General features: G+C 39.1%; 1 protein-coding gene across 2 annotated transcripts in view; it reads left to right on the top strand.

Moving 5' to 3' along the window:
- The window catches only part of LOC150085853 (ras-like protein family member 10B), an 88,811-nt gene that overhangs the window by 36,544 nt on the left and 35,648 nt on the right, over positions 1–16,619 (top strand). The window contains exon 1 of one of the 2 annotated variants that reach the window (XM_090373533.1): positions 3,612–3,758. The exons of the other annotated variant lie outside the window; for it this stretch is intronic. The gene's annotated coding sequence lies outside the window, so the exon portion shown is untranslated. Of the gene's footprint in view, positions 1–3,611; positions 3,759–16,619 lie in introns of those variants that run through there. 2 annotated transcript variants of the gene reach the window in all.

Raw genomic sequence — 16,619 nt, 5'->3', positions numbered from 1 at the left:
TATTGTTGTTTTATGTGAGGAAGGATGTTCTTCCCGTCATATTGCTTATAGAGTGTCTTGTAATGAGTCGACAGTGAGTAGATTTCTTTCCAAACTCAGGAATACTGGTTCTGCTGATAGGAAAAAAGGAAGCGGACGCAAACGAGTCTCTACGCCAAAACAGGACCTTGTTTTGAAGTGCTTATGCCTTAAAAACCGTAAAGCTTCTTCGGAATCTGAGCTGAAAAGAGAATGTGAAGAACATACAGTAATGGTAGCAATTGCAGTAACACTCAGAAGACGCCTCTTCAAAAATGGACTTGTAACCCGTCATCCTAAGAAGAAGCCCCTCCTCACACAAAAAATTAAAAAGGCCCGATTAATTTAGTGTAAGGAGCATGTCAAATGGACTCCCGAGCAGTGGAAGTCAGTTATTTTCTCGGATGATAAGAAATTCAACCTGCATGGCTCTGATGGGAGACAAACGATTTGCCGTAGACGTGGTGAAGAACACAACCCAGACTGTATGGTGTCTACGGTGAAATTCCCTACCAGCCAAATGATATGGGGGTGCATTTTGTATCACCTGCAGTTAATAAAAGGTTCCGTAAATGTCAATGGATACCTGGATATATTGAAAAGCAAATTGCTGCCAACCATTACAGACCATTTCAACCTGCCAAGTAACTGCATCTTTCAGGACGACTCTGCTCCTTGTCATCGGGCGAAAAGTGTTAGTAGGCACTTCTGTAGTTACTTAACTTCAATTCTGCATTAGAGGTTCGACAGTAATGTGTTTACATTTGTTACAGGTGAAAAAATGGTTGGAAGAACGGTCCTTTACAACTGTTAGCTGGCCAGGAAACAGCCCGGACCTGAATTCTATAAAGAACTGTTGGTCGTGTGGAATCCGCAGTTGCAAGAAAGAAACCAAAGACCCTTCGTGAACTTCAGGAAGCTATAATTCGTGTTTGGAACAACCACGAACTATCAGTTGATTATCTTCAGAAATTGATCTTGTCAATGCGTCAATGGTGTGCTGCTGTCATCAGGGCCAGAGGCGGTTCAACCCAATATTAGTTTGCTCCTGGTGAACTTTTCATTTTTGTTTTCCATTTAAAATGATAAACTGAAGCAAATTGAGGGCTTCTGATAACATTTCAGCCGTAATTGTCGTTTTACCAAAACTGTTGTATAAAGGTTGCAAATGCTTATTTTGGAATATTTTGAGAACACCTGTCAAATATTACTTAGCTTTGCCTTGCCTTAACTATTGATAAATATCTTTTGTTTATATTTCTATTTGTGATGCTAGTCATTAATGTAACATTCCATTGCGAAAAAGGGTTAGAAATGTGAAATTCCTAGGGTGATGCACTTTCTTTGAACACCAGTGTATATGAGAATGCTAGCTCCTTTATTAGAGTACACAAAGACAGTAGCAAATTTTAAATTGGAAAAGGAGTTCGACAAGGAGCGACAATATCTCTGAGGTTGTTTGCTGCTGCCCTTGAAGAAGCTTTTAGAAGATTGGACTGGTCGCAGGAAGGAGTCATCGTGAATAGAGAGTACAGTACTTAAACCATTTACAATTTGCAGGTGATATTGTGATTATAAGCCATGATCCAGAGGAATTAGCTGACAATCTTAATCAGTTATGCAAAGTTATTAAGGATTTCGGACTAAAGAAGAATATGGTTAAAACAAAAGTAATGATGAACAAGTATGCTACAGAAAGGGATATAATCATGTAAGGAGCAGATATTGACTTATTAATGACTTACCTGGGACAAGTCATTAGCTGTAATAATGATAAATGGCTGAAAGTCAAGGGAAGAATAAATTTCGGATTGATAGCATTCAGGAAATACTGAGGAACAATATCCCAGTTTGTCTGAAACGTAAAATAATGAATCAATGTATACTCCTCACCATGACTTATGGAGGCACTCACCAAAAGAATGGAAGATAAACTGAAAACTACACAAAGAAGAATGGAAGATAAACTGAAAACTATACAACGAAGAATGGAACGAATTATATTATTTCCCTTCTTATCCGATCAGACTGTTGGATAAGAAGGGAACACATGGATTAGGCTGCAAACTCAAGTAAAGGACATTCTTATCAAAACTAAAGAACTGAAATGGATGGACTTGGCCAGGACGCATAGCTCGAAGACATGATGTTCTATTTTTAGTTCTATAGGACTAAAAAAAATAACAGAATGGTACCCAAGAGGAGCTAAAAAAAATCCGGAAGACAACAACTTAGATGGACAGATGAAATTCAAGAGTTCGTTGGCAGTAAATTGATGGCCATTGTATAAAACAGAAGAAAATTGGAAAGTTGCTGAAGCGACTTTCATCCCGCAGGGGATTGGAATTGGCTGATAATTGATAATGATGATGATTTATTGTCTTATAATTATAGTTTTATATTATTAATATTATTGCATTTTTTTCATTTCCGTAATTGAAAGTTTTTGTATTTACTGAAGTCATCAGCGTAAGAGCTGAAGTTTGTAAACGTCACTTGAAATGGTTGTAAGATTAGTGCAAAGAGCATCGTAGATAACACTTCACCTTGTGATACTCCTCTTCTTACCGTTGTTATAGTCTGATAGCGACTATGGGATGTTATCAGTATCCTTTCATTAAGGAGGTTGCGAAGGATGGAGATTAGTGAGGCGGTTGCCTTGTAATAGTTCTTTAATAAATGAAGCAGTGTTTGAATTGACACATTATCGGAAGCTGATTTTATGTCAAAGAAAATGATGTAAAAAAAAATACCCTTCTAGCCCACTTGCTGTACAGGGGGTGAACTTTGTGTTAATAAACTGATAGTAAATAAATAAAAAAAAATGTCTGTTTGAGATATTTTATTTTTTTATGGCCTTTCCGTGGCCTAGTTAGTCAGTCTTGATCGAGAGTTGCATGTCCCCCCTTTTCCGGAAACACGAGGGTTTTTTTTTGGAAAAATAGACAAACCGACTATAGAATGCATGTACACTGACACCTCATATTCTTAGTTGCTTTGCCTTAAAAAAAAAAAAAAAAACCCATATAGGGCGGTTGTATCGGTATCTAAATTATGGATGTGATATTTATTTGAAGCTTCCCAATATTTAGTAACCATTGTGATGGTGGAAAGTGCTTCTTGATATTTTGCATTAATCAAGCTTGCGAAATGTTTTACCAAAGGTTTTGACATTGGTAAAAGAATTAGTGGAGACCTGTGCGATGCGTTCGTTCTAATTCCTGACATAATTAATATACTGCTAATGTTTTGTTTTCGTAATTTCAGTAGCAACAGCTGGGAATAGAAACGAATTCAGCCCACTGTCCTTAATGTGCGGACTTTTGAATGGCAGAGAAGTTTCGTCTCTAAACAGTTATGCAAGCGATGCGTTATCTATAGTTCCTGCTATTTGAAGCACCTCCACTTTTCTGACCGCTTCGTCCGTAACGAACCCTGTAAATACGCTACCAGTCACATTAGCAGTCTCCGTTAGTTGCAGTGTTGCTTCAGGGCAATTTCTTCGATCGGCATCATTGATTTTAGAAGCATCTCGAGCACCGCGAGAAGATACGGGACTTCTGTGACAGAAGGAGGATTCAGGAGAAAGGAATAACATTAGTCCTGTTTCACCGTGCTTGTGGATGTCGGCGTGATCCTGAGAGCGGGAGGCTGTCGTCGCACGTGAGGTAGTCTTATTCACACGAAATATGAATTAACTAAACGAAGGTGGCAGCAAGCAACAGATCAGATACCTGCGGGTGAGTCATCCATAATGTTTCTTTTTGTGATGTTTGCAGGTTACTATGTAGTAGAAAATTTTATTTTACATAAAGATATTTCAGATATCACTGTATTAAGCTATCATACATCCTAAGTTTGATAGGATGTATGAAAGTGCTGCGCTTAAAAGTTTATTCGTAACTATTTATTTATTCATCCATTTGTTTTTATTTAACGTTCATACTTCGAGGTAGCTATGTTTCGCAAATGGTTTTGCAATATTTTGGTGTGTGGAGGAGAATACATAAGGACTAGTTGAAAATTCATGTTTACAAGGAGTACTAAATGTCGAGGGAATAAAAATAAATAAATAAATATATATTCCCATCACGGCAGGGTGCCAGGGGTTTATATATATATATATATATAACTTTTCAGCCAGAAATGAAATAAATGTAATACATGCACTATAAAGTATTTAGGGGCAAAGGCCTCATGCTACGAGGTAGAATGACTAACATGGAGGTTAGGGCGAATGCATCATTTTAACATAGCTATCTACCAAAGTAGTTGAATTAATTAATTAAATTGGCATCATTTTGGTTATATCTCATATTGTGACTGCCTTCACAACGAGTTGCCATGGTATTGTACTACCTCGGATAAATAACACTTCACCAGTGGAGAAGACTACTGTTATTTATTCTCGGCGGATACCACCACCCACACAGCACCGTTTCAAAGCTTGTTGGCTTCTCTTCGGTGGGTGGGCATGTACCCTGGTGTTGCAATAGTGACAACCCAGTTATGAAGTATAACTTCATAATATGAGAGATGCCTGATGGTGTGTAGTGATATAGACTATAAAGTATTTAGGGGCAAAGTCCTCATGCTACGAGGTAGAATGACTAACATGTAGGTTACTGCAAATGCACTTCTCCACTGGTGAAGTGTTATTTATTCGAGGTAGTACAATACCATGGAAACTCGTTGTGAAGGCAGTCAATATGAGATATAACTAAAATGATGCCAATTTAATTAATTAATTCAACTACTTTGATAGATAGCTATGTTAAAATGATGCATTTGCACTAACCTACATGTATACATGCGTTATTTAGATGGACCTACCTATGAATTATTATTTTTTTTTTTTATTATTCTTGTACAAATAATTCAGATTATTATTTGTACAAGTGTTTTTGTATTGTATGTTTATATATTTTAGCCATACTTAACATAAATTTATTCATTAAATATACATTTTAATATTTAAAGTAAAAACAACTCTAAAAATTGCCTTCTTATAATAGTTATTTCATATACACTCAGTAGACAGGTATTTAGGAATACCACCCCGTATTATGAAGAACTTCAATGAACACAAGCGATTGGTTGTTGTACGGATTCCGCGAGATAACGGAGAATTCCAAAAATTCAAAGCCACACAGAATGTATGAAATTAGGCAATAATTTTATCCGTAAGTATCAGAAATTTGTTTATTTAACATAGTCCTGGAACAATCTTAAGAGCCAGAGGGATAATAAAAATAATATGTAATAGTAATTAATAATAATAATATGTAATAGTAATTGCTTGCTGACAAATCTAAAAAGGAATTTAATTTTCAAAAATTAATTAATGAATGATTTTAATGTAGAACATGGATTTTTCACAGTTGTGGTCAGAAAGATTGAAAATATAAGTTGGTATTACAAAACAAATAATTTGGAATAATATATTTTTTTCTCAAATTTTGACATGCACACAGGAATTTAAAATTTTCTCGCGATTAGTTATGAATTAAAGAACTTCTGTTTCATCTTTTTTTGCTTTCAACTGGATGGTCTGTATACAGAGACAAATTTCATCATACAACTTTCCACGTTAAATATTTCCCATGACTTGGTTAGTGCTTTCCAGTCAATTAAACTTTCTTCAAAACCATTACAAAAAACTGTCGCCTGTATTCGGTCTTGGTTTTTGTACCTGCTATTCTGATGTCATATCAACCTAATTCTTTTGTCAGTTCAGCCCCTTTGCCATTTAAGCTTCTAATGATGATGTTATGTAAACCTTATCATCATAAAAATAAGTAATTTTATAAAATCCAGACCAGTCACGTTCACATCCCCATTTCTTTCTTTGCTAACAGTTGGGAGCAGATTCCCATGCTTTTCATACCGAGATCAGATGATTTTCTCTAAAGTAAAGTGATAAAAGTGTTTTTGAACTAAAGGATTAAATTTGGTAGTTATCAACAATAAAAAATAAAATGTCACGCAGATTTTATTCAAGGTGAATTACGTTTGGTGGAGTTGTACATAAAATTACAAGGATGGAATAAGAATATATTAATGTGTATGGACATAATGAAAGTGACTGCAATTCTGCACAGACACGAGAGGAGGGAGTATATGGTGAGAGCCTTTTTGGTCGATTCCGCCCTGGGAGATTGTGCAGGGCTCACGGGATAGAATTTTTCTCAGTGTGGTCTGTGCTTGTCAACAGGAGAGATTGCTTCTACGGGGGTAGGATGCACTTGAATGGAAGGGGTACAGGAATGTTTGCTGATGCTGTCCAGGCAGTGTTTGGTGGGGGCTGGAAAACTGCTAGCTTGTCGGGGTACACAGAATAATAGATTAACAATAGCCCCAGGAAGAGATGAAAGTGATTCTTGCACTGCTTTTATTGAAAAGAGCAGCAGCCTTAAAAGCAAGGTGCTGCAGATTTCAAGGACTGCTGGGAGTCATCATGGAACAAGTAAATACATGGGCTGTGTTAGAGAAACAGAGTAAGGCCAGGTGCATGTATATTTGCATGTACACCAATGCTAAAAGCATGGTAAATAATGATGAATGTGAAGTGCTGGTCAAGACACCAAATGAACATTGTTGGAATATCACATACATGGTGTTACACAGACATAAGAGATGCACTATTTGAATATGGGGAGTACAATGTGTACAAAAAGGACAAAGAGCATAGGAGGGGGGTTATCTCTTAGCTTAGAAGCAGATAAAATCTGAGGCAGTGCATACGGTTGACATGGGTCGCCAGTGCAACGTTGAGTCAGTTTCGTGTGACAAGCAGCGGGAAAGCAAAAATAAGAGTAAGGTTGTGTTATAGGCTTAATGACTCTGATGAGTACAACAAACAGTAAATCTGAACGTCTTATAATGGGAGATTTTAACTTTCTAGGTTTTGACTTGAACTTGTGGATTGGTCACTCACAGAGTAGCAAGCCTTTTATGGAATTTTTGGATGGCTGGTTTCTTCAGCAGCAGCATGACAGGGAGGAAACAAGAAGAAGCATTACGATTGATCTGATTATCAGTAGTGATTATCCATGCATTAAGAATCTGCAGATAAAGGTACCACCAGGTGGCAGTGATCAGTGTATTGATGTGGGATTTACTTTATAAGATGTAACTACCATCAAGGGTAAAGGGAACGGTTTCTGCTTTCGTAAAGGTGATTTCAGTGATCTCAGATAGTTTTTATATTCTATACAGTGGGACCAACTGATGATGTTACCAACAGAAAATTCTAAAGGGGATGCATTCAATGAATTAATGTTGGAAGCTGGTAGACTTTTCATACTAACTAAGAAATACTGTTCAAGTTTTAGGCCTAAATGGATGTCAGATGAACTAATGAGAGACTTCTGGCAGAGAAGAAAAATGCATGTGATAAAAATATTAATCATTAGGTGACACAGAAGCCTATTGTAGATATAAACTAGTCTGTAAGAAAGTTATAAAGGGGATTAGGCAAGCAAAGGCAGATTACGAGAAATGTTTGGCAATTGTAATTGAGTAATTTGCATTCACACATGAGAAATTCTTTAGGATAGTGGAGGCCAGTAGTTTATCAAACTCTAACAGGGAGCTAAATAATTTTGTAATACGTGAGAGGAAAGTGAAGAGAAATTGTTGATATTAAACACAAGAAAAGCACTTGGGGTGGATAGGATCTATCCAGTTACATTAAAGGAGCCGGCAAAGGACGTAAGCAAACCCTTAGCCATAATTATGAGAGCATCATTGGATTCAGGGGAGGTCTCCACAAACTGGAGATGAGGGAATGTATCTCCAATTCACAAAGGGTGGCACAAGTAATTCGAGACCTGTTAGTTTAACTTCTGTTCCAGGGAAATTAATGGAGTCTCTAGTTAAAGAAGTAATGCAGAATCATCTAGACACGACTGCAGTTATAGTTCAGACACAGCATGTTAAGGGAAAATCTTGTCTGACCAATTTGATAGGACGTTATGATGTAGTCACAAAGGAACTGGATGCAAAAAATAATTTTAATTTCATATACAGTATTTGAATTTTAGGAAAGCTTTTGATACTGTTGCACATGAATACTACTATACAAATTGGAGTAGTATGGCAGTAAGGGCAAATTGCAGCTATAATATACACCGATGAGCCAAAACATTATGACCAGCGAGTCGTTATGCAAATCGAAGCAACTACGGGTGATCTACGTAGCGTGCGCTGGTCGGGACCCGGTATAAAAAAACACTTGATACTGAGCTCAGTTAATCAGCGTTACCCTTGTTCTTCAGATGGGAAAGGCAGCGAACTTAAACGAGTTTGGCAAAAGCCAAATTGTAATGGCCAGACGACTGGATTAGAGCATATCCGAAATGGCACGGCTAGTGGGATGCTCACGGTCAGCCGTGGTTTGTACCTACCGAAAGTGGTTCGAGGAGCGGAAAACCACGAACCGTCAGCGAGTTATTGGACTAGTTAGTACCTATCGAAAGTGGTCCGAGGAGGGATAACCCAAGAACCGCCGGCGAGGTGTTGGTCGACCACAGCTCATCGATGCTCGAGGTGAGCGAAGGCTCTCCCGGATGGTACGTGGCAAAAGAATGGCGACTGTGGCGCAACTCGTCGGTAATTAGAATGCTGGTGATGGGAGTAATGTGTCATAACACACACAGTACATCGAACCCTGCTGAAAATTGGACTGTGTAGCCGCAGGCCCCTCCAAGTGCCCATGCTAACCACGGTTCACCGGCGACAGTGCCTACAATGGGCACGCGGGATTCGAAACTGGACCTTGAGTGATTGGAAGAAGGTCTTCTGGTCCGATGAATCACATTTCCTGTTTGCACCATGTGGACGGACGGGTACGTGTGCGTCGTTTACCTGGGGAAGTGATGGCACCTGGATGCACCGTGGGACGAAAACAGGCCGGCGGCGGAGGTGTCATGCTTTGGATTACACAGCACCTGCCCCACACACATCCAACTTTAAAACACCAAAATTCATTCCCGAACTATTAGGAAATCTTATCACTTCCAGCTTATATCCCTTATAGGCCCTCTAAACAATGTATAATATACCATCCCCACTGTGCCCAAAAGAAAAGATTAATTTTTTTTTTTCCGTCCTAGCAACTGAAATCTTAGGAAAGTAGGTGGCAGGACCTGCCAGAGCAAACTTTAAGGGAACACCTGGCTCGCCTCCCCATGGTAGAGTACGTAAACGTCGGGTCCCATCAGGGGCCCGGCGGCTAACAAGCTAGATGAACAATGGACACAACATATTACACAACACATGACCCACACACTTTTAAACTTCTGGCCTTGACAGCGTACGGTCCTCGATACAAAGAACATACGCGAAGATGGGTAAATCCCTGGTGCTGTTAGACCCGAAAATACTCTGTACTCTGTGCCAAATCATCATTGCTGACCAGGTACATGGAAACGATGTTCCCCTCTGGCGGTGCTGCGTTTCAGCAGGATAATGCACCATGCCACATCGCCCGGATTGTTCGAGACTGGTTCGTGGAACATGAGGAAGACTTCCAGGTATTGCCCTGGCCTCCAAATTCCTCAGACATCAATCCCATCGAGTATCTATGGTTTGTGTTGAAACAGCAACTCCAATCTGTGGCGTCTCAACCACAGACCTTACAGCAGTTAAAGGATCTGCTGGTTACGTGTTGGTACCAGATACCACAAGACACATTTAGAAATCTTGTAATGTCCATGTCTCGCCGGGTACGAGCTGTTTTGGCTGCAAGTGGAGGACCAACATCATATTAGGTAGGTGGTCATAATGTTTTGGCTCATCGGTGTATTTATTTATTTAAATAAATTATCAGACCAACGAGAACCGCAAAGTCGAACTGGGGTCGGAGATTAATATTGAGCGGAACCTTCGACTGCATACAGAACGGATGGTGTATGAACGTTCCATGCACCATCCGTTCTGTGTTATTTTATATTACTAATAGTTACTGCATATATTTAATATGTTTAAGTATACAAGAAAAAAGGGCAGACTTCTTCGAGATCGGAACCGGCGGATCGCCTAACCCATGATGGAAGATAAGATAAGTTTAAGTATACTTCTCGAAACGTATCCTTTTTAGAGCGTATCAAAGACAGAAATGTTTTTTTATGTCTTTGATACGCTCTAAGAGCTGCTATGTAAGTATCGCCATTCTTGTCGACGAGCAAATAAACGAATTTTCTCCGATCCCAGAGTAATTTCTTTTTACAACGCACGCAAAAGCAAATTTGTACAGCAAACTGGCATTATAAACCGCCCACACGGCAAAGCCAGGAGTTAACGTTAAAATATGAGGATACTTTACAGAACTGTGCAGTTCAACTTGGATCCGAAGAGAAGTATTGGGCGGATTCCTCGACGGCACTACGTGCATGGACCTTCAAACAAATTGGCTGGAGATGCAGATCATTGAGTCAAGGGTTGACATTGGCCGACGATCACTGAAGACCCTTTGCCTGTATATTTGTCGTCCTCACCAGAATTTTTTCGGTTGCCATCCAGATCCTGGACTTGCAATTGCATCTGCTCTGAGAAATGAAATTGTGCATAACAATGTTATCTACTATTTACAGGAAGTTGAGATCCATATTTGAATAAAAAAAAAATACATATCAGAATTTAACAAATAAAAGTCATCAGGTACTGTTATACTGGAAAGAAACAAACGGTTGAAATGTCACGCGACACGAAGCTCAGGACTGTTAGAAGACCAGATGCTTGTAAATATTAGCAAGTTAACAAATGTTTGTAAATGTTACTTTTTTTGGCCTTTGCAGAAATGGATGCTAGATGGAAGTCAGGTTTTTGCGCTTGTTTCTCGCTTGAACTAGTGAGGGAGTAGATGCGATTCGTGGGCCCTTGACAAGGCGGTGTACAACTGGAACACCTTAAGTGGATCTCTTCTTGGGGTGAGTACTGTAGCCGATAGAATGGAGATATTCGAGACCACATAAGTTGTTTCCAGCGTGGCATGTGTGGTGTTGCCTTTGAGGTGATGAAGGGGATATTAGAGATCTTATTCAGCCATCTAAGGGTCCAGAACTGAAGGCCTAGAAATAAGTGTCCAGCAATAAAACCTGCCGATGCCCATCACTGTCGCATTGCTCTCATTTATCTGTAATATCCACATATGGTATAGCAGTGGCTGCGTAAACTTAGCATTGGGGGTGGGGGGAAGGTGGGAAGTGCTTCATTAAATATTATAGAAAATAAAACAATCTAAAAATATAATTGTGCTGAAATAAAAAAATATAGTAGGTTTCGCTTTAAGGGCGAGAATGTATTTTTTTTTTCCCAACGGGAATCTCTGATAAGTTTTGCTTGGGTGGAGGAGCGCCCCTGATTAGTTTTAGAGTCTTTCGAGTTTTCGTTTACGCCACTTTTCCAAGCATGATAAGGATATGAGCTTACTTCATGTTGTTTTGTCTTTATCTTTATTGTACTGCGATCGGCATCATGCAGATAGAACCAAGATTCGTTCAATCAGATGATCCACCTGTCGTTCATCTGAATCAGATGATCCACCTGTGGGAGAAGCTGTTATAATCCCGACCAACTTTTGGTATCCACAGTAAACCAGAAGTTGGTCGGGATTTATAATTATAATTTCGTTTCTGTTCATTTTCTCAACTACTTTGAGCCATTCCTGACCTATCCTTGATAATGTTATGCGAACATGGTATCATAGACGGCGCTGCACTGATACTGGTGCCGTCTATATTCCTGCCCTCATTACACATGTAGTATTGGTTCAGCCATGTCGTCTGCCCTTCTTACGTCGCATATATGCAAAGAAAAAGAAAAGGGGTGGAGGGGGTGTGCGAATCATTCGAACCTTGACACAGCCGGGTGACTCTAAAAGTTTAAATTGCTACAACCGTGTTATAATAAAAAGTAAACATCCTGAAAATCCAACTATATTCTCGGGTACAAAACTACGATTTCGGGATTCTTAATAGGCGCCTGTCGGAATGTGTATTGTGGCAGCCTCTCAAGTTTCCTCTAGTCCACTTTTCCAAAGGTGATAAAGATGCTGTTTTCTTCATATTGTTTTATCTTGTCTAAACGTAAAGAAAAAATAATGTGAAGCTAATGTACATTGCGATAGGAAAGATAATCTGCGAATCCTGTTAGGGAATGGCATTCCTAATAAATTTTCGTCTGAATTAAAATCACTCATGAGGACTTTTGAGCTAGCTCTGCGAACCGTTAGTTACTGATCAACTAATTAATTTACTTTACTGTGACAGTTGCTGTTTTAACTCGTTTTGCATCTATGCAAGTAACACATCCTTGTAAGAATTCAATAACGTGCATAACATGTTTGCTGTATGTTTTTAGTATGTCCCCTTGTAAACCCCTCTAGAATATTTGTTTTGGGTGTTGCTTTTTCTTCTTTCAGTTGGCAATGAAGGTACTACAGAAATTATCCAATGCTTTAGCTTGGGAGTAGTGTTCCATTCAATAAAGATATCACGAATTCTCCGGTGCTCTCGAAACTAAAATTTATATATTAGGATGTGCAGTTAAACAGCATCTGATTTATTTCACTTACAGAAGCATAAGTAGAAGTATGTCCTGACCGGAATCGTCTAAATTCTATCTATGTAATTCAGTGAAAGACAATTTAGAATATATATATATATATTACGATATTTATTGAACCGTATACCCAGGAAATCAAATGACAAATGAAATTTAATAAGAATATGGAATATAGATATTCAGAGTATTTAATAACTTAAGTTGGACTTCAAAAACTGCAAATAGTTAAATAACTGACAATGTTAGAAAATTACTGAGAATTGGTGGATAAGCTGTCAACTAATAATTTTCTTATAGGTTTATTTACTAGTGAAAAATGATTATGTAGTGAAAAGGAAAGGCTTCTGCCGATTTAAGGCGAGGATGGTAAGGATAGCAATGGTAAGGAGGAAAGTACCTCAGTTTCCCTCGAATTGCTCTAATAGATTTTGAGGTATAAAAATGTAGGGTTTGCAAGCATAAAGAAAAAGCATATTATAGAGACACGTCGGATTTACCGGGAGCATAACTGACCGGCCCTTTAGTAGGGATCCTGGTATTACAGTAGGTAGTGATGCTTGAAGTAATATTGAAGAAATTATGGAATATCAGATGTACTATATTACAGAAATCCTATAAAGAATAGAGAAATACCTGACGTAATAGTACATTTTAGAATACAATAAAATAAAATAGTAATTGTGTAAAATTCTACCAAATAGCAGGTCGTATTTATTTTTTAGAAATAATAAGAATGAACTGAAAAAGTAGATCTAATAGAAAATCAAATTTAGTTTACTGTTTAATCAATATCTTGATGGCATTAATCAATGTGAAATTGTTTTTCTTTCTTCCTAACCCTAAGGCCATTCGTGCTGTTAGAATAATGCAGAATTCAACAGGTACCCATAAAAGAAACAGTAACCTTCTTTATTTAATTTCATATCTGTTTCAGTATCAATTAATTTTTTCCTTTGTTTCTCCACTACCATGGCTAGCACAGTGGTTACGATTGCTATCCTTCCACACCATGTGGAAATAGCCTGGATTTGGAACACATCTAAACTGGAGGAATTTTTTTTTTTTTTTTTTTTTTTTCATACTGTGACCAGTCAGTCTGAGGTGGAGATTCCATAGTTTTATCCCCCAGAAACCGGAGTTTTCATCCTCTCGAAAAACAGAAAATCGACCATAGAATACAAGCAGTTTACAAACACGTTACACCGACGCTTCATGACCTTGGTTGCCATGGCACAAAACCTAAAACAGTCAGATTTGGCTTTCACTGTATCAAAAATTTCTTCCGGAAAGTATCTTCCGCTTAACCAGCAAACCATTCCATGATACTAGAATAGTATAGGGTTCAACAATCATTGGATTCTGTCAATGACGTGATTTTTTTTTTATGGGTCTTTTCACAACGTGGCTGAGTTGTTCGCAGACGAGGTTAGTATAGTTTTTTTCCCGGAAACTCTGTTTTCTTCCAGAAAACAGCAAACCGCCACAGAACAGAAATTTACAGATTATATTATATACGGCACAGTATGGCCTAAATTGCTGATACGCCTAAAACCCAACATCAACAATTAAAAAAAAAGAAAGCTTTATTTATTGTCATGCAGCTTTTTCATGCACTTGTGGCCACCAGAAAGGTTTTCACTGCCTTCATATTCTTTTGTACTGCGCTCTTTAAGAGAAGAAGATGGCTGTGGCTGTCCAGCCACCCCCAAATGACAACTTGGTGGCTCCTTATTGGGTCTGAAATAAGACCCAATAAGGGTCTTATTTCAGACCCAATAAGTCTGAAATAAGACCCTTATTTCAGACTTATTGGGAGTACGCTTTTCGCACACTACTGCTAAAACAACTTGCCGATGCCAAAATTTTGGTGTGGGATCTCTAAACTGGATTCTTCCACATTTGATACTAACTCCTCTTTGAGGTAGAATGAATTCGTGAGGTGACTTCTCACTCCTTCCGCTCCTTCGTCAATGATGCCTGTGCCCTCACGCCGAAGTTCCCTTCTCACAACAAGTGTCCGAGGACAGTAGGCTGGACACACTTCATCCGTTGGCCTCACTTTCGCCTTCCAGAAACTCTATGTACTCTTAATCTTTCGCAGCTTTACCCCTACCCTCCTTAAGGGTTCTTCTCTCACTAGTAGCCTCATTCTTCTGCTTGCCTTAAGGGATATACCCGAATTATCCCTTTTTTACTTCCTCCTTTTTATATTTAGTGTAATTCACCGTTTCACTCCTTTGGCCCACTCTCTCCCTGCTCTGCCGGCTCCTCGTGTTAGTGGATGAATGCTGGAAGACCCTTTCCGTGGTGATCGGGCTTCACATTAACTAAGTGGGCAGATGAATAAAACTCGCGGTACCCTACACAACTCACATACCCATCTGGCCTTGGCAGAGCTTTCCTTTTTAACACAGAAACACGTCTCGCGGTTTTGGGGGTGGCTACTGCCACCGCTCACAGTTACACACACACACACACACACACACACACACACACACACACACACACACACACACACACACACACACACACACACACACACACACACACTCTCTCTCTATGTCCACTATGCCATAATTCTCCTACTGCATTGCCAACCTGTTGATAAGGAGGAACACTCCCACATACCTGTTGGTTACTTGCATCAAATGGCACATCGAATTTGTGTAGACTCGCTCTGATAATCATTTTCTCTGACAGTTATATGGAGTTGAGGTGTGGGTTTGACCGTTTCGTTCTGCAGTTTATAAGCATTATCTCCTTTCAGGATGGAGAAAATCTGCTCTCTTATGATTCTAAAGTTAAAATTCCTCTCTTCGACAATTTGAGATATGATTAATTGCAAACTTCAGCATAATAACTGGCATAATTTTGGTCTCAACTTATAGATCACTTGCAGGTAGAGAATTCCGGAACGTAATTTCAGACCCTTAACATCACTCATCGCTTGTATATCTGTATATTTATTACCTGCTCAGTATTACATTCTATGTAGATGATTACTTCTTAATTTTCAAGCGACACGGACTATCGCAAGGTAAGAAAACTTAAGAGTTATGGGATATCCTCATTGGCGGGCGAGTTCTTTAATGAAAGTTTGTGAATACAGTTGCGAACTTTCAAACTGTACTGTTCCTCATTCAAAATGTCTTATTATACTGATAAACCAGTTTACTTCAACACCGAGCTTACACAAGTATATGTTTTCTATTTGTATAATTTGCATCTAGAGATCTATTGTATCTTGAAATACACCATAGTACCAAAACATCTGTACACCCCTGATATTTTTAAAAAATGAACCATACCCCCAACCATTTGTTGGAATAGATATAAAAGCAATTGGCGGAAAGAGACCGAAGGGCACTGAGAAGAGTGTTACGTATATTCCCCTAGTAATCGAATACTGTCAGCCAAGAGTTTAAGGAGGCTACGGAAGCCACAGAAACAGATATTAGTTGTTGTAATTGGGTTTTAGGAGCATTAGCGACTAAGGCCATATTGCTCCATGTATATTGTCTGTAAATTGCTTGTGTTCTGAGATCGATTTTCTGTTTGCTGGACGAAAACACGAGTTTTCGGGAGAGAGAACCATGCTACTCTCGCCTGAGACCGATTAACTCAGCCACGTTGTGAAAAAGGCCCATAAAAATTCCTCCCGTCATCGACAAAGAGATTGATGGGCACTCAGAAGAGTGGTACGTATATCACGCCAATCATCGAATACTGTCACTCAGGTCTTTTCTATCCGGTGTGGGGAGGACAGCGATCCTACCAACTGTGCTACCCACGAGGGCCTGATATTAGTAAAAGGACGAATAAATGCATGCTGTGCACAACACCGACTTGCCTCCCCACGCCGAGTGGAAAAGGCCCGGGTTCGATTCCCGTCGATGATGCGAGGAACTTTAATGGGCTGTTTTCACTCCGTGGCTGAGTTAGTCGGTCTCAGGCGTAGATAGCAAGGTTTTTTTTTCCCGAGAAACTTTTTTTTTTCGTCCAGCAAAACAGGCAAATCTCCCAGAGAACACACG

Source organism: Mastigoproctus giganteus, chromosome 5, assembly GCF_048544385.1.
Source record: "Mastigoproctus giganteus isolate SK-2022 chromosome 5, ASM4854438v1, whole genome shotgun sequence".
Classification (NCBI taxonomy): domain Eukaryota; kingdom Metazoa; phylum Arthropoda; class Arachnida; order Uropygi; family Thelyphonidae; genus Mastigoproctus; species Mastigoproctus giganteus.
The sequence above is the reverse complement of the archived record's forward strand: the minus strand, read 5'-3'. Positions and strand labels throughout refer to the sequence as shown.